The sequence below is a fragment of the Mustela nivalis genome, assembly GCF_964662115.1.
Source record: "Mustela nivalis genome assembly, chromosome: 5".
Classification (NCBI taxonomy): Eukaryota; Metazoa; Chordata; class Mammalia; order Carnivora; family Mustelidae; genus Mustela; species Mustela nivalis.
In genome coordinates this window covers 148,845,685-148,864,679 of record NC_139024.1, presented here as the reverse complement: position 1 = coordinate 148,864,679, position 18,995 = coordinate 148,845,685, and the positions used below count along the sequence as shown (strand labels likewise).

General features: G+C 45.3%; 1 protein-coding gene across 1 annotated transcript in view; it reads right to left on the bottom strand.

Moving 5' to 3' along the window:
* The window catches only part of RNF144B (ring finger protein 144B), a 170,808-nt gene that overhangs the window by 46,623 nt on the left and 105,190 nt on the right, over positions 1-18,995 (bottom strand). The gene's annotated exons all lie outside the window — the stretch shown is intronic.

Sequence of the window (18,995 nt, the reverse complement as noted above, 5' to 3'; positions counted from 1 at the left end):
TCTGTAATACTCAGAAGTATGATCTCCACAGGAAGGAAGGACTCCTTTCTAACCAACATCTCCATAGAGAATGCATGCATTTAGCTAGTTGCAGAAGAAACAGTAAAGGAAGCCTAAGAAGGAAGTTTTATACGTAAAAATGAAAGCTCTGATTGAGGTCTTTTAAATACTTAACGCCAAAGAGTGCTGCTACTGTTTTTAGAAGAGGGAACTAAGATCCGCCTTGTAAGTTTGAGAACAGTCATTCTATACGGGAGATTAAATCTGGCCCCCAATCGAAAGCACCTCCAGTTCCCACCAAGCAAGAGCGATCAAATGCTTCTACCTTTGTCTCAGGTGATCATGAACCACCTACATGAAGAGACTCAGTGACGTATGTAATAGCTCCGAAGAGAAACCCACTGGAAATGCTGCAGAGGGAGCCCGTCCTCACCGCGAAGGGAATCCGTCGGGCTGGACTGGGAGCGCCTTTCAATCAGAGCAGGGAGCAGGCAGCAGCCTTGAGCTTGGGAAGGATCTGCTTTCAACACCCGTAATTCAAGAACCCTCCCACTGACCTTTCAGAGGCTCTCCCTTTTAGCCCAGCAGGGCTGTCTCTCTTCACAGAGGGGGCCCCAGTTCTCAGGCTAGTTCCAAAGAGAACCTTGTGTGCCACGTGCTTACAACACAGTATACCCAGAAAAGCAACCAATGGTTCCAAGAGAAAGAAAATAAGGCTTGCCAAGTTGACATCCTTCCATTTCCTCCAAAAAAACATTAGACCTCAGAACTGCCAGCCCTCAGCTGGCCCCAAGGCCCTCACCAACAGGCCCAGGACAGGCAGTGAGAATAAGCACAGCCCAGATTAAGCATCAGGAGATTCTGCTGAACTCATTTATCGCTTTCTTCAACCACATTCTGTGCACCTAAAGAGTCCCTATTTGAACTCTTAGGCAACCTTTCTGACTCTCCGGGAATGCACAGAAGGAAACAAACCCAAAAGTAACAAAGCCCTTCAGCCATGATGTAGGGCTATGCAAGGTAGCTGCATAAAATGTAACTGATCAACCCATCCAAGTAAACACAGTGAGGAGTGCAGTCCATTCATTCTACGAGAGAAGGCGCAGGGAGTATCCACACATTTTAACCATACAAAGGACAGCCGCATGAGGAGGCAAGCACACCAAACGTTTAATGTTGGAATCCAGGAGGGGGGAGGTATATAGATACTCATTGCTAAAGTTCTCTCACCTTTGTTGTATGTTTGAACAGTTCCCTCACAAACCGTTGTACAAATTCTTAAACTAAAAAGAAAAAAATTTACACCATTCACCAGATCTCAGATTTTATTGTTCCTTAAAGCAAGAATCATCTATGTTAAATGAAAAAAAACAATCAACTATGTAGTATTTTATATAATACCCCAATATCTGTATTGTATTTAAGCCAGAATTTGAATAAATTCAAGTGAAATAAAATCTTCTTAATGAAAATTAATGACAACTGCATTAGTGATTATCTAAATTTTTGATAATTTTCATGAATATTTACATTGTATAAATGAGACAAGCTAACTCATCATCAATTACATTTTTTTTTACAGGATATAACCTACGAAGCCAGCATGCAAAACAGGTCACATCAATGATCCAGAAGTTAAACAATAGTGATGCTGTTAGTTTCTTCAAGAGGATACTTTTTCTCTACATAGACTACTAGTTAGGAAGTATAGCACAGACATAAGCCTTCAGCCTGGAGCACCTGGGTGGCTCAGTCAGTTAAGGGTCTGCCTTCAGCTCAGGTCACTATCTCAGGGTCATGGCATTAATGCTCCCTGCTGAGCAAGGAGTCTGCTTCTCCCTCTGCCCCTCCCCCTGCTCGTGCTCTCTCCCTCTCTCTCTCACTCACTCTCTCTCTCAAATAAATAAATAAAATCTTTAAAAAAAAAAAAAAGACATAAGCCTTAAGCAAACTTCCTCCTTGGCTACATTTACAAAAGAGAATTTATTAGATTTTAAAAATGTGAATCTGAAAAAGCTGAACTAACAGTGACTTGGTTGAATGTGAGCCATCTTCTAATATTCAAAATTGATTTAAATGATTTTATTCAACAAGTCCATAGCAAAATCAGAATATCTTTCTACTTATAACAGAGATGGTAACAAATTTGCCACTATCCCTCATCTCATAATTTTCCCCCAAGACTTTGTTCTGCAAAAACGAGAATGCTGTCAACATTCCTAAAAAGCCAATTTCTAGAAATCAGGGAGTTTATATCAGTGGTGCTTAGTTTCACTTTAATTGCCCTCATCTGAGTCAGTCTTCTTTTTCTTTCTCTTAATAGACCCACAGGCTTGCATATCCAAGACTGCTCTTGGTCCTGTTAAAATCCAACCTAGTTACTGTCCTTGAATGGCCACTTTACAAATTTTTCTTTAAGTTTTATTTATTTATTTGAGAGAGAGAGAGAGAGTGAGGGTTAGGGGAGGGGTACGGAAGAGGGTCTTCAAGCAGACTCCTCACTGAGTGCAGAGCCTGACGCGGAGTTCGATCTCCGGACCCTACGATCATGACCTGAGCTGAAACCAAAAGCCACGCAGGTGCTCCCAAATATTCTGAGTTAGTGCCATATTCTAGCAAATTAGACTATTAAGGCAAAGATCGTAAGTCAAAGCCATAAGACCAGTTGTTTCAGAAATGTGTCAGTGCTCACAAAAGAGACAGAGGGGGCCTGTGTATTTGAAAGCACGTGATAGGGAGCAATTCATAAGTGCTTCAGCTAAAGACTGCTCTGCAAGGACCCTAGACCAGGGCAGCCCCCCATACTCTGCCCCCGGGATAGGCTGAAACTCACATCAGTGGGGTCCACCCCCAGCATTTCTGATCTAGTAGTGAGGCTCCAGACCTTGTCACATGTTCACAGCGGCTGTTTGGAGGACGACACTTACAGAGCCACTGGTCTGCAACAAAATTCCCTACACAAGAGGCCAGGGAAAGGTGGTGGATGAGAACAAGAATATCTGCCAAACTCCAATGGCCAGTGTGATGCGTGTCTTAATGTTCTCTCATTTTCTCTTCACAGTCACTCAGAGACAGGTGCTGTCATCCTCATTCCACACTCAAGCATGAGAAAATACTGGGATCTTTACAATTTGAAAACACTACTTTTTTTCCTTCAGACGGTTCTCAATGCCGTAAACTTTAAAGGTCTTCCAAGCCTAGACACCATTCCATATGAAGACAATGTGTATATACATACTACCTAGGAAAAGCAGATATGATAGCTACAAGTGTTTGTTTGTTTGTTTTTCCCCATTGCAGTAAGTAAAGGTCTCTGCGCTTTGGAATCCCCAACCATTCTTCACCCTCAGCACTCAGGAATCACTTGGAAACAAGTCTTCTTGTGAACACCAGTAACTTCCACAAATGTGATGTGCTTTGGGCATGGAACAACATCAGTCTATGAACCTGGAGGTCAGGCCCTGAACACTGACCTTAGTTTCAACATCTGAATCTACACTAAGTGTGCTGGGAACTTCCAAGTGTGCAAACCAGACACCTTGAACCTCTCAGCCCTTGGTGTCCTCAAATAATGTGCCTGAACTCACACCGTGGAAAGTTCACAGCACGCCGCTCAATCCCTTCGGTCTGGGGCTCCGGCCACAAGGGTGTTCAAATTCTATACACTCTGGTCTCTGCAAAACGTTTTGGATTTTTTGGGGGGCACCTGGGTGGCTCAGTCGGTTAAGACTCTGCCTTTGGCTCAGGTCATGATCGAAGGTCCTGGGATGGAGCCTCACATTGTGCTCTCTGCCCAGCGGGGGGTTTGCTTCGCCCTCTCCAGCTCCCCCTGCTTGTGTTCCCTCTCTTGCTGTGTCTCTTTCTGTCAACTAAATAAACAAAAATCTTTAAAAAAAAAAAAAAACTTTTAGGATTTTTTTTGATCCATTGCTCTTTACATTTTCTTTGTTCTAACTAAGCTTGTATATACATGTAAACCAGCTGTCAGTCTTGCATTACATAGGCTCTTGCCAAACTTTAGAAACTAGAGGTAGAATCATAAAAATCTAATTATGGGGCTCATTCACTGTCCACACTAACAAATAAAACTAAGGGAGCACATACTACGTCCTGGGCAGTATATTACGTATTTCCACAAACATTGCTCTCAACATCCAAACAACCCTATGATTCAGGAATTAAGACAATGGATCTTCAGCAAGTAACTTAATTCTGTACTGGTTGCTTTTTCTTTTTTTTGAGAGCGAGAGCGTGCATGAGAGCTGCGGTGGGGAGAAGGGAGGGGCAGAGGGAGAAGGAGAGAGAGAATCTTATGCAGGCCCCATACTCAGCATGGAGCCCAACAAGGGGGTCAGTCTCACAACCCTGAGATCATGACCTGAGCAAAAACCAAGAGTCGGATGCTTAACCCACTGCGCCATCTGGGTGCCCCTGCACTGGTCTCTTAATGTGCAAACTGGAGGCTAGGAGTGAAAAGAGGGGAGAAAATTGTACTCTTGCATTTTACATATGACATGGCAGGTACTTAAAGGCCTTGCTTGTCCTTTCTTGACTTTTGTTAGTAGATGAATAAACTGAGGGTCAAAGAATTAAATAAAAACCTTCCACCCTATATCCATGTGGCTAATAACTCCCAAAGGCTTAACCGGAAGAGTCAAACCCAAAGGACCTCCCTGCTGGGGGTGGGAAAAGCTCCAAAACCACTGAGGGTTTTGGTTAACACAGAGCTTATGTATTTCTGTGGAAATGAGGCACTGACTGGGTCTAGCCTAATCCCAAGAGGTGCCACGCCTCTCTGAACTCTCTACCTAACCAACCCCTGATGCACTTGAACAGTCAGAAAACGGAGCTTAAGAGTTCGCTGAATTTTCTAGTTTGTAACCTCTTTGTCTTCAACGTGTCTACATTTATTTTTTAATTTATACCTTTTGGCATTTTACTTTTTTTAAACATATAATGTATTATTAGCCCCTGGGGTACAGGTCTGTGAATCGTCAGGCTTACATACTTCATAGTTCTCACCATAGCACATACCTTCCCTAATGTCCATAACCCAATGGGTCTACATTTTTATAAGTTTCTTTTCCTACACAGTAACTTCTTAATAGGGTACATAAACCTTTTTGTGTGATAATGCATCTCTCCCCAACATTAGGACCAACCGTATTCACGCAGTATGTTTTCATTCATTCCTGTCTCCAAAATACAGTACGCTTCTCTGGATAGGACCCATTTTTCTAACTTGACAGTGCTATGGATACCAGGGTATTAAAATCAGCTGAAATTGTGCTAAGACTGAACACACTGTATTTTTTAAAGACATACTCAGGAGAGGAGTTTGTCTTGCTACAATTTGCTTCCTCTTGGAAAGAGGAAATGTTGATTAAACAAAAAGATATGTTCTTTCCACATCTCAGATTAGAGAACATAAAAAATTTGAAAATGTCCAGAGAGTCAAAGAAGGGGGATTTTTCCTACACATTTGGTGGGGGCTGTTGGCACAACAGTTTGGGGGGCAGGGCAATTCGGCAACAAATCAATATAGAATGCACATACCTTCTTATTAGGCAATTCCACTGCTAGAAATTTTTCTTAAATAGATACAATTTCACATTTACACAAGAACACAAATTTTTCATTTATAATAGCAAACACCTAAAAAGGAAGGTTTGACTACATACTCCTATGCAGAAGCGTGTCCACAATACCCTAAGTAAAATTTGTAAAAGTCAAGTTAAAGAAAAATACCTATAAAGATCCCATTTGTCTATTAAATGATGTGTATGAATATATACGCAACCCTGTGTTCACATTTTGCAACAGAGGAGGAGTCTGGAAGGGGAACTGATCATACAGTTGATACCTTAGAAGCTTTTCTGTTTTTGTTTTGTTTTAAAACCAGCATGAGGATACCTGACATGTTTTTAAACATGTCTGTTTAAAAACAGACATGAGGCTCTGTCGTTAAGTGACTGCCTTTGGCTCAGTTCATGACCCCGGGGTCCTGGGATCAAGTCCCACTTTGGGCTCCTTACTCAGCGGGGAGCCCGCTTCTCCCTCTGCCTGCCTCTCCCCCTGCCTGTGCTCTCTGACAAATAAATAAATACAATCTTTAAAAATAAATCAAGAAAAGAAAACCAGCATGACAGCCCCTGGGCGGCTCAGTTGGTTAAGGGTCTAACTCTTGATTTCTGCTCAGGTCACGATGGCAGGATCATCGTGAGGTCGAGCCCCACACCAGGCCCCACACCAGGCCCCACACCAGGCCCCACACCAGGCACGGAACCTGCTTAGGATCCTTTCTCTCCCTCTCCCTTCCCTTCTGCTCCTCCCTTGCTCTCTCTCCCAATCAATCAATCAATCAATCAATACCCAGCACATATGACTGAGTTATTATTAAGAATAAAAACTAGTCTTTAATTTTAAAAAGGAGAGAGCAAGGAAAAATAGGGTTAAAAAGAAAGAAAATAAGCACTGAAGTTTCACTCTATTTCCAGTTACATTCTTTTCCCCTGCCCCCCGTCCAGGTACATGAAATCAGGGACTCAAACTTTGGCATTGTGGCTGAAACCAAAGTCTGAAACGGAGAGCACTGCACTCCGGGTTAGCAGTGGAAGAGAAGAGAGCAATCGGCCCTGTGCCCTTGCCTCTGTTTCATCCCTTGGGGCCTTGGTTTGCCTACTGACTTCCCGTTTCTACAGAAAAACACAGAGGAACTAAAAAGCCTGCACAGCCCGCCAGAAATGACTGCAGACTTCGCTGAAACATGAGCACGAGCACAGGCGCTAACGGCAGTGGCTCTCAGGTTCCGGCACTGTCGCTGCCCCCGACCTCAGCATTTTAGGAAAGTGGCCATCAGGTGAATGACTGGCTTGGGACAGAGCGCTGAGTGGGCCTCAAAACATGAGCACACAGACTCCAACATCTGTGAGGCAAGTAAACGAGGAACTACTGTGTGATCTACGTCATGATCTTGAAAGAAGGGATATGTTTGTTTTTTTAAAGATTTTATTTATTTACTTGACAGACAGGAATCACAAGCAGGCAGAGAGGCAGAGAGAGAGAGAGAAAGGGAAAGCAGGCTCCCTGCTGAGCAGAGAGCCCGATGCGGGACTCGATCCCAGGACCCTGAGATCATGACCGGAGCCGAAGGCAGAGGCTTTAACCCACTGAGCCACCCAGGCGCCCCAAGAAGGGATATGTTTTAATGAGCCATCCGGGCCATCACTTTATGGCTGGAATGAGCTCAAGAACTTCAAATAATGCCTGAGGCTGAATCAGGTGGACGAATGCTGGCGACTGTCCTTGGGCAAGTGGGATCATTAGTGATGCCTTTCTTCTAGGGCTTCTGCCCACAGTGAACTTCCAGTCAAGGATGAAATGGTTGGAGGTCAGATTGCTGGAGTGGAAGGCAATACAGATACTTGCTTGGTTTTGTTTTGTTTTGTTTTTTTAAGATTTATTTACTTGAGAAAAAGTATGCACAAGCAGCGGGGGAGGGACAGAGGGAGAAGCAGGCGCTCTGCTGAGCAGGGAGCCTAATGCTGGGCTCCATCCCAGGACCCTGGGATCATGACCTGAGCCAAAGGCAGACGCTTAACCAACTGAGACACCTAGGTGCCCCAAAATATAGATATTTGTGCAAAATCTATATGATTTGATTTTAATGCTGAATGCTTTCAGAGCAGAACTGATCATTTTACACTAGTGTAGTCAATGACACGAGGGTACGAACCATGTTTGAGTTTTTCACCAATAAATCCCCTCAACCTAGTATTCTGCTTGTCAAAGGGCTTGTTGACTTGCAGTTGTCCTGATCAGGCAATGAGACTTCATTAGGAACTGAGCCAGTGGTGTATTAAAGGAAGAAAAGAGGAAGATGCTAGAAAGAAGGAAAGACATGAGAGTGTGAGATGCGTCACGTGAGAGGCAGCAGGAGGTGATCTGGACAGACACTGTGCAACAGGACTTCAGCGTCAGCCCTGAGGAACAGGATTCAAGCAGGTGCACGGGAGAGAATGACCAGAGTGGCATTTTGACAGCAACATTTTAAGAAATCGGACGTTAACATACAAATGCACAGGAAAGGGAAATTGGGACATGAAAACACTTTTCATACTCCAGACCTCAAAATGGCAGTCTGCCGTAATAAATACCACATATGTGGACGAGGAGAGTGTCCTCCAAGCTCTCATCGCCCCCCCCCCCGTATTTGCTCCCTTCCAGACCATTCTCCACTCTGTGCCAGAGCCTTCTCCCTACCCCATTCCCAAACAGAGCCTTTCGGTGGCTCCATAATGGTCTTTAACAAGTTACACAAGCCCCTCCCCATGCTCCCTCTCCAACGTCATGCTCAAGCACCCATACCTCTCACAATCCGTTCCAGGGACGTCTCTCGGTTCAGTTCCTTGGTACGCCACCCTGCCTCGGCTCTGTGCTCTCTTCCTGTCCACGGGCTCACCAGCACCTCCATCAAACAACCTCGTCCGCTCCTGGTCTCAGCCACCCAGGAAACCTTCCCTGACCTCCCCAGCGCTAGTTTGGGTGGCTTCCCTCCTGCTCCCACGGCGCCCTGTACGTCCCTTATCAGAGGGTCCACCTCCCACCGGAGTGAACTGGTTCTGCCTATCCACACAGCACCACGGCTGGTACGTGGCCCTATCAAATGGAAGAGCAGAGTCAGGATTAAGATACAAACAGACTGGGATGCCCGGGTGGCTCCGTTGGTTAAGTGTCTGCCTTCGGCTCAGGTCATGATCTCCAGGTACTGGGATCGAGTCCCGCATCGGACTCCCTGCTCAGCGGGGGGTCTGCTTCTCCCTCTGCCTGTCACCCAGCTTATGTGTGTTCTCTCTCCCTCTCAAATAAATAAATAAAATCTTAAAAAAAATAATTTTTTTTAAAAGATGAAAACAAACTTATAGGAAATTGGAATAAAGATACAACTACAAGAGATAAAACAGGAAAGCTCTGGTGACTCACTGGCTGGAAGGGAAAGTTCTCTCACTCTACTCCGAGCTTTGCCTGCTCTCTGGTCCCAGTCTGAATGTTTGGCCAGACTATCATATTCTGATAAGTGGTTTGAAAAATTAAATTTGGCAAGGTATGCTGTGGGGGAAAAAAAGAAAAAAAAGAGTCTCCACAACACACCAACACAGATTGCCAACGTACCATCTTTTTATAACCTTTGTGAAAAAGAAATTAAATCCTCTTCCATATTCCAGGACTGCCCCCCTTCCCTGATACCATATGCTTTCCGAAGAGAATATAGAAACTCCCGAAGTACTTGTTCAACCCATGATCAAAGTCAAGAATGTTGTGCAAATAAAGCTCATTCCAAAAGCTTGTGTCAACGAAAGGGGTGGAGAGGTGGAGGGTGAAGTCTGATTTATTAATATCCTCACAATGGACAGAGCACTGTGGGAAAATTTTTAATGAGTAATCTTGTCCTAACAGAAAGATATGTGTCATTCAAACAATATAGAGCTAAGTGAGTAGAATAAAATAAATCTCAGCCAGTTTTGTTCTGGACAAAAGACCAGCACTAATTGGTAGAGTTTACATGGAAACAGGTTTCAAATGGATATAGAGGAAAAGACAGCTTAGAATTTTAAATTCTGCAGAAGTGCCTGGGTGGCTGGATCCGTGGAACATCCTACCCTTGATTTTGGCTCAGGTCGTGATGTCAGGGTCGCGGGATCAAGCCCCGAGGCCGGCTCCCTGCTCATGGGGAGTTTGGTGGAGACTGTCTCTTTCCCTCTCCCTCTGCCCCACCCTCGGCTCCCGTGCACACTTTCTCAAATGAATAAATACATCTAAAAAAGCAAAATTTAAAATTCTGTAATTGGACAGCCAGTGTCATGGTAGGTCCCATTCCTGGAGGTTGTGAGGCAAAATCTCAACAATCACAGTAAAATTAGTAGAGACCTATGTCCCTACTATGCTTGCGGCATTCCAGGCACTGAATTAAAAGCCTTATCCAGATTATCTATCGCAATCTTCTCTATAACCTTAGATGATTTATTATCATCCCTACATTCTATAAAAGAAAATGAAGCTGGGGTGTCTGGGTGGCTCAGTCATTAAGCGTCTGCCTTCAGATCAGGTCATGATCCCGGGGTTCTGGGATGGAGCCCCACATCAGGCTCCTTGCTCAGCGGGAAGCCTGCTTCCGCTCTCCTACTCCCCCTGTTGGTGTTCCTGCTCTTGCTGTCTAGCTCTCTGCGTCAAATAAAAAGATAAAATCTTTAAAAGAGATAAAGAAAGAAAGAAAGAAAGAAAATGAAGCCTTAGACTACCCAAACACATGAGCGGTTACCATTTACTGGTCATGCCACTACCACCTCTGGTCTAGATTGTTCTATTTATCTTCTAAATAGTCTCTCTGCCTTCATCCTTGTCCCTCTAGTTATGTCCCTGTGCAGCAGCCAGGGTGACCGTGATGGTTAATTTTATGTGTCAACCTGACCAGACCACGGGATACTCAGCTATTTGGGTACAACATTATTTCTAGGTAGATCTACGAGGGTGTTTCCGGATGAGGCTGGGATGTAAATGGTAGACAGAGGAAAGCAGGCTGCCTCCCCACACGGGTGAGCCTCACCCAATCAGCTGAGGGACTGAACGGAACTACCAGGCAGCGAGTGGAAGGGAGAATTCACTCTCTCTGCCTGACCCCATCAGCTATGACGCTGGTCTTCTCCTGCTCGCAGACTGGAACGTACACCAGTGGTTCTCCTGAGGCAAGTCTCTAACCTGTAGGCAGGAGATCAGGAGACTTCACTTCCATAACTGCATGAGTGAGTTCTTTTTAATAAATCTCTTAATATATACACATATGTGTCTGTATCTCTCGCTGGAGCTACATATATCTATCTTCAATTGATTTGTTTCTCTGAATAATCCTTATTAACACAGTGATCCCTGTAAAACATGGTTAAATCAGGTGCCAGGGTAGCTCAGTCAGTTAAGCCTCTGCCTTCGGCTCAGGTCATGATCTCAGGGTCCTGGGATGGAGCCCCGCATGGGGCTCCCTGCTCAGTGGGGAGCCTGCTTCTTCCTCTCCCTCTGCCCCTCCTCCTGCTTGCCATACCTGAACACCAAGCACAATCCCAGTTTTGGACAGATCTCTACACTGCTCCCCTCTGCCAAAAACCCTATTTTGCCAGCCCGTTTCCCCCGTCCTCCAGGTCTCTGCCCAAGTAATCCGTTATCAGCCAGGCTTCCCTGCCCACCCAACCCCGCCCCTACAGCACTCGCGGTCCCCCTCACCCTGCTCTGTTTTAACTCAGAGCCTCTATCATCCTCTGACTTCCATATTTGCTTGTCAGTATCTGTGCTCTGCATTACGGGGTGAAGCTATCTGAAAACCGGGCTTTGATCCCACCTATACACGGCACCCATCCCAACTATACAGGGCACAATCAGTATTTCTGTAGACGTGGACAAAGCCCGAGCAACCAGATCTGAGATGCAGTCTCACAGACACCGAACCAGACCGGCATCCAGAAGGAGGAGCCGCGGCAGTCACTCGGCCGCCAAGTGTGGTCTCCTTTCGCTGCTCTTTCCTCTTGCTCCATGTACCACTTGCCTTGCATAAGTGAGCAGCGGGCGATAAAGCGCGGATGAGATCCTGGTCCTCAAAGCCAACTCCTCCCTGAGTCATCCCTACTCCGTTCCTCAGTTCCTCATGCCGCCACAGTCTGCTCCCACTTCTCAGATACTATCTGTCCCCAGCAGCTCCCTCGGTGGTGGGAAAATATAGTACCGCAATTTGCATTGCAAATCGGGGACTTGCCTGGTAAAAACAAAGTCATCACAGCTCCACCATCGGAACTCTTGAGTTTAAGCAGTGAGAATTCTGAAGTCATTTACGAACAGTGACAGATAAACCCTCTGAAACCCTGACAATGAAGAATTCACTTGACCCCTACGACGAACCTCACCCACCAGTGTATTTTAGTACCAGAAACCAACAGAATAAGGGAGGGCTTTAAACTGGCCACAGTGACTTCTGTCCATTCCACAGGACTGGAATACAGGGCAATGCAGAGAACTGGGGAAACTTGAAAGCTTCAGGAAAGGCTGGCAGGTCACCACCAGAGGAGGGGACAAAAAAATTCTGTGACCTTGCTGGCCTGGGATGCCTCATGCTTTTTTGCAGTTCCAGAGAGGTCCCAATAAAAAAATACTTAAAATGATCCTAGACTATACACATCAAACCAACCAGGTATTCTATTACTATATGCTTGTGGGGCGGTATGCTTCTAATTAAATAGTAGCTTGAGACACTTTCATCTGATCTCTTACATGCACCAGAAATGTGCTGATTTAGTCACAGTTATGATTTTTCTAAGGTTTTATTTTTATCAATTTTATTTTTATTATTTATTTTTATTATATATATTTTTTATTATTTATTATTTTATTATTTTTATTATCTTTTTATTTTTTATTATTTTTTTAAAGATTTTATTTATTTATTTATTTATTTGACAGAGAGAGAGAACACAAGTAGGCAGAGAGGCAGGCAGAGAGAGGGAGGGGGAAGCAGGCTCCCCACTGAACAGAGAGCTCAATGCAGGGCTGGATCCCAGGACCCAGAGATCATGACCTGAACTGAAGGCAGAGGCTTAACCCACTGAGCCACCCAGGTGCCCCCATTTTTATTTTAATTCTGGTATCAGTCCGCACAGTGTTACATTAGTTTCAGGTGTACAGTACAGTGACTCACACCATGTATGACTCAGTGCTCACTGTGCTATGCTCCCTCCTTAATTTCCTTTATTTTACCCTTCCCCCCCCCTCCTCTGGTCACCATCTGCTCTCCAGAGTTTAAGATTTGGTGTTTATTTGTTTGGTTGGGGTGTTCGTTTATTTGTTTGTTTTAGGTTCGTCTCTTTTCTTCCTTGATTCATGGGTTTTGTTTCTTAAATTCCACATATGAGTAAAATCACAGGGTATCTGTCTTTCTCCCACCGACTTATTTCACTTACCCTAATACTCTCTAGCTCCATCTATGTTGTTGCCAACGGCCAGACTTCAGTTTTTTACAGCTGAGTGTTCCATTGTATAGATACGTCCATACACCGCATTTCCTTTACCCGTTCATCTACCAGTGGACACCGGACTGCTTCCATAGTTTGGCTATTGTAAATAACACCTCAATAAACATAGGGTCCATATCCTTTTAAATTAGTGTTTTCCTATTCTTTGGGTAAGTACTCTCTTCTATTCACTTTTAGAGCTGTATTGTTTTTCCTCTAAGTCCAACTTCTACCTCTTGAGCTGAAGCACCCACCCATCAGCCAATCTTAGGACAAATCCAACGGAGAAACCTCCTTCTCTACCCTCACGGCGAGCCCCTGGGTGTCTCAGAACAGGAGGAAGGCTGAAATCACCTATGTTACCAACTTTTTACAAAAGGCTAATGAGGAAGGCAGTCAAGTCTTCACAGGATTTCCTTTCTTTAAAACAGTTCCTGAAACACAGAACAGCTCAGCCTACTGAGGGAACTTCGGAAAGAAAGCTAGGGACTGCCCTGGGGGTCCCACCTGATGCCCCCCACCACAGTCTGAGACCGCCATGATCCTCCCCTACCTCCCTCTGCCCTCCAGGTCAGGACACCAAGGTTCAGAGAAGCCAAAGATCTGGCCTGAAGTCATACTCATGGACGGTGGTGAAGCCTCACCGGAGCCAGGGTCTCCCTCCCTCCAAGTCTGCGCGGTTCACCACGGGAAAGGAAACATGGAAGGGGCAGTAGAAAGACAACATTCCTGCCGAAATCCTACTACAGATACCAGTTAGAATCCAGGAGAGAACCGCCACGGGTTCTCAGCTTCATCTGAAAGTTAATCAGCCCATGTGGGCGCACATGTGAGCACAAGTAACACACACACACACACACACACACACACACACACATACACACATACTCATGCACCAGCGCACGCACACACGGCAACTCTTTCCAAACTGTAAACCTCTCCCAGGCCGTATGTGGGCTTTTCTTAAAGGTCACTCGACAGGCCCCAAGGAAAAGAAGGGCTTGGTCTAAAAAGTTTTATATTTCCTCTCACTTTTTTAAACATTGGAAAATCCATTTGGCTCAGAGAAATGAATAGTAAAAGGAGTTCTAACTACTTGGAGCCAACAAAATGTAATGGAAAAAAGGCAAGAATATGGCTGGACGTTATTTTCTTTTTGCTCGGCACATCCTGTCTGTAATCTGAAAGGTAAATAGACCATGCCCAACATACCGACTCTTTTCAGGTGAAATTATCTAGGTTAGAAAAACAAGCAACTGTGTTTCCATTATTCTTTAATTCGTGGCGGACAGAAACAGCTTCCAAAATAAATCAGGGAGGCAAAAGTGGCTCACCAGGGAGCAAACCCACACCTTTTCCCTCCTTTTGATAACTGACTCTTGTGAGTCTTTTTTCTTCCACTTGAATTATAACGGTGTGGTATTATCTGAAAGAGTACGGTGCAAATGCCAGAAAAGGAAATTCTGAATTTTCATAGGTTGGGTTATTTAAATCCACAGGAGAGAGGGAGAGAGAGAGGAGAGAGAGCTTCTGCAGATCATTAGTTAGCAGACTAACATCCCTGAGACATTTACGCTTCAAGTGCAAGAACAAGTAATTTTGCAACACCTCTCTCCAGAACCCCAAAATACCAACTTCTTTGGCTCCATAATGCACCTCATGATCTACGAGATCAGTCATGCTTGCGACAGCTGTGCCCACTTCCGTCCTGCATGGACTCCCTTGCTTGACACTACACTTTCTTCCATATATTAAAGCCAAGCAAACAGTCTAGCAGAAACCACCCTCCAAGACAGAACTCTCGAAGTTTCCTTTACCAAGAAACCAGCTATACTGATAGGCTATCTGAAGCAACACGCATTACAGTCTGCTCTCTGGACGTCATTACATCAAGAATTACCTACACGGCAATGACTTAAAGCAGCATTCGCCAGCGCACAAATTGTGGGCAAGTTAATAGGTGTTCCACTAAAAAGGTGGTGTGGTCAAATGGAAACGCCTCCTTAGGAGAAGTGAAACAGGATCCCTTTTTTTTTTTTTTAAGATTTTATTTATTTATTTGACAGTCAGAGATCACAAGTAGGCAGAGATGCAGGTAGAGAGGAGGAAGCAGGCTCCCCGCTGAGCAGAGAGCCTGATGTGCCGCTCGATCCCAGGACCCTGAGATCATGACCTGAGCTGAAGGCAGAGGCTTTTAACCCACTGAGCCACCCAGGCGCCCCGCTTTTCTTTTAACCGAAAGATTTCACAGAGCTTCTCGCGTGTCTTACGTCCCTTCCAAGAAGAGGAAGAGAGAACATACCAGTTTCTGAGCTAATCTGGGCTTGGAACACTCTATCCGAGGATCACCTCTGTTCCACAGAGCTGGAGCGCCACAGAGCACACAAGGGGTGGGGGCACCTCCTTAAAGGCCAGATATCCCTAAAGATAGGGACCCCATCCAATGGTCCGTCAGACACACCACATCTATCCGTGCTGCTTTCCCAGGGCACACTGATGTTGGAAGCAGAAAGAATTTAAGCTCACGGCAACCTGGTCAGGGATCATTCTTAGGGAAAACAGGACAAGGGTAAAAGATATAAAAAGCTTTATTAAATCTCTGAACGTATACGGGATCCAGCAAGAGGACCAATCTATTTGGTCAGCCTCCTAATGAGGAGGGGAAGGAGAACAGTCCCAGCAAAACGATTTTAAAGACACATCTTGCCCAAGATGCCCTTCCAAGCTGATAATCAGGAGATGTCATCCAGTCATATGTAAAGCTGGAAATTACTAGCAGATGCCTATTTTAAAATGTCACAAGGGGTCCCTGGGTGGCTCAGTCGGGTATTCATCTGCCTTTGGCTCAGGGCATGGGATGGAGCCCCCTGCTGGGCAGGGAGCCGGCTTCTCCCTTCCCTCTGCCCCTCCCCCCTGCTCATGCTGTCTGTGTGTGTGTGTCACATAATAAATAAATACTAATATATAAAACCTTCAAATAAATATATAAAATCTTCAAAAAGCAAAGTCACAAATTTCTTTTCAGCCTTGAAAACACAAAACACACTTGGTATCTTTAATATCAATATTGAATATCTAGTATTTAAGTGCAAACTAAAATCTGGGGGATCAGACTCATCCTCTAAGAGCTTTTTAAAAGAAGAAATGAAAGGTCTAAACGATAAAAAGTTAGAGTAGTATTTCAGGTGAGCCTGATGTCAACTGCAAATTTATAGACACCAATGTAATCCAGTACATGCAGGTTACTAGTTTGGTAGATCATAGGGAATGGGGTACAGGAAGCCAGGGAAGGTTAATGTTTATAGGTGCAGAAAGTTCCAGACTTGGAGGGATATCAAAAACGCCAAGCCATTTGACTTTCTGGTTTGAGTACTCACTCCCCAGCAATGAGGAAGTAGGGTCACAGATGACAGAATAATCCAATTGTCCTAACTCCTACCGTCCAATTGCCAAAGGAGAACCGAGAAGCTGTCGTGTCATTTTTAACCGGGAACTGAGAGCTCTTGCAACCGTAACTGTGATGCGATCAGACACCTCGTCCCCACACGTGCAGGCGCTCATGCCCAAACTGGAACCCTGAACTGCTGAGTCTCGTCGCAAAAACTCAATTCCAGATCCTGCTTCTTCAACGTCAGTCACCCTGAGACAAAAATTTCCATCCTGCCTTGACCCAAACGTTGCCTCTGACTCATTTGTTTCAAGGATTAGGCAAGGGTCCGAAACACAGGTGCGAAAGTCAGAGAAACAACCCCTCAGAACACAGCCGTCGGCAGCAAAGCGAGTCCAGAGGAAACTGAAGCCACCCCTGGAGGACAAGATCACTTCCTTAAGCAACACAGGCCGAGGAGAAGAGGAAAAGCCAGCACAGATGTTCCTGAGGCCTCGTCCTGACAGCCTAATGGAAATGCAATCCCCCCAACCCCGCACTCCAGCTCCCTCGGCCGGCCTAACGCCTTCCTGCAGGCCCATGACCCCACCCTGTAGAACTCGCTCGTTTATTATGTTTACAGTTTATTGTGCAACTGCCTTTAAGAGAATGTAAGCTCCTAAGAGCAAGGATCTCTGCTGGGCTTTGTTTCTTAAACGGGTAAGTCCCAGTGCCTAGAACAGTTCCTGTCCTTGCTGTCATCTTTGGATGGGAGACCTAAAGGAAGGATTTTAATCTCTTTCTTCCTTTTTACCTAAGAATCATCCCAAGGCTTCTCCCCACCCGAATTCTCAATCCCCCTCCCCCAATTTTTAATTGATATATGCGAGCTTGAGAACGCATCGCATTGATCAACTGAACTAAGCGCAAGAGAGAGAGCAAGATTTATTTCACCTTAACTTATTATGTGCTTTTATCCCCCCAAAGATATGCTTAGTAAACATGCCCCTTGATAAATGATTCTACTTCCTAAACGATTCCTTTCTTCTTACTCCCCTTGATACAAGCGCTGGTCACTGTAACTGAGCAATTCAATCTCCTTCTCAAGTCAGGACACTAAACCCACATTTGTCTGGTGATTATTGTACCTTGGTATAATAAACATTAACAGTCTGCCGCTACAAGGCCCACCAAAGCAAAGATAAATGGTAGATATTGTAACTCGGGCATCAGGCCTCTGCCAGGCCGACACGGCAGCACGAGTCCTGGACGGGTCTTACCCATCCTCAGTTTAAAAGTGCAGTTGAGGGGCGCCTGGGTGGCTCAGTGGGTCAAAGCCTCTGCCTTCGGCTCGGGTCATGGTCTCAGGGTCCTGGGATCAAGCCACGCATCCGGCTCTCTGGTGGGCGGGGAGCCTGCTTCCCCCTCTCTCTCTGCCTGCCTCTCTGCCTACTTGCGATCTCTGTCAAATAAATAAGTAAATAAAACCCTTAAAAAAAAAAGTGCAGTTGATTCAAACACAAACAGGAGAGAGGCAGGTAACATCAGCAGAGGAGGGCGTCTGCGTGGCTCAGTCGGTGGAGCATTCGACTCTTGGTTTTGGTGCCAGTCATGATCTCATGGGTCACAGCATTGAGCCCTGTGTTGGGCTCTGTGCTGGGCATGGGGTCTGCTTGGAGTTCTCTCCCCCTGTCTTTCTCCCCACTCATGTGCTTGCTTGCACGCGCGGTCTCTCTCTCTTTAAAATAAATAAAAATAAATTTTTAAAAAATACATATAGAGAGAGATACGAATTGATGATTTTGATTGATATATATATTAACCGAGGAAAGCTCATCAACACAGGCCCAGAGTAGCTATATCGTACCACTTTTTCATTTTCTCATGAAATTTCCCAGTTGGGGATGCAAACAAAAATGTGTTGAGCCAGGCGCCTGGGTGGCTCAGTGGGTTAAGCTGCTGCCTTCGGCTCAGGTCATGATCTCAGGGTCCTGGGATCGAGTCCCGCATCGGGCTCTCTGCTCAGCAGGGAGCCTGTTTCCTCCTCTCTCTCTCTCTGCCTGCCTCTCTGCCTACTTGTGATCTCTGTCTGTCAAATAAATAAAATCTTTAAAAAAAAAAAAAATGTGTTGAGCCCAGACGTGGTCCACAATCATCAGTTTGCAAATTCTGCTTAAAGCCTCAGCTCAGAGCTCACTGCCCCCAGGATGTCCCCCTGTCCCCCACAGGCATGAGACATTCCTCTGGTAGGTCGAGCTTCCCTGGATTCCACTAAACATAAATGCTCCTTCCATGTGTCTCTCTTCCCTGCGGGAACCATCTCCTTCACCGCTACGTTCCCAACATCCCACCGCATCTCCGGCACACAGGAGGAGCCCAAGAGATGTTTAATGAATGAAAAATTTGAATAAGACCACCTGCGTTCACGCTTCTAGCAGCCACTGTGAATCCGTCGTTCTGTCTCCCATCTTCACGCCTTAACCAACTAATCTTCAGGGATCCTTGCAATCAGGTCACAGACATTGATACCAAGTGTCAGAAGAAACAAGCCCACCCCTGGAGATCTACAGGCTTCTCCTGTT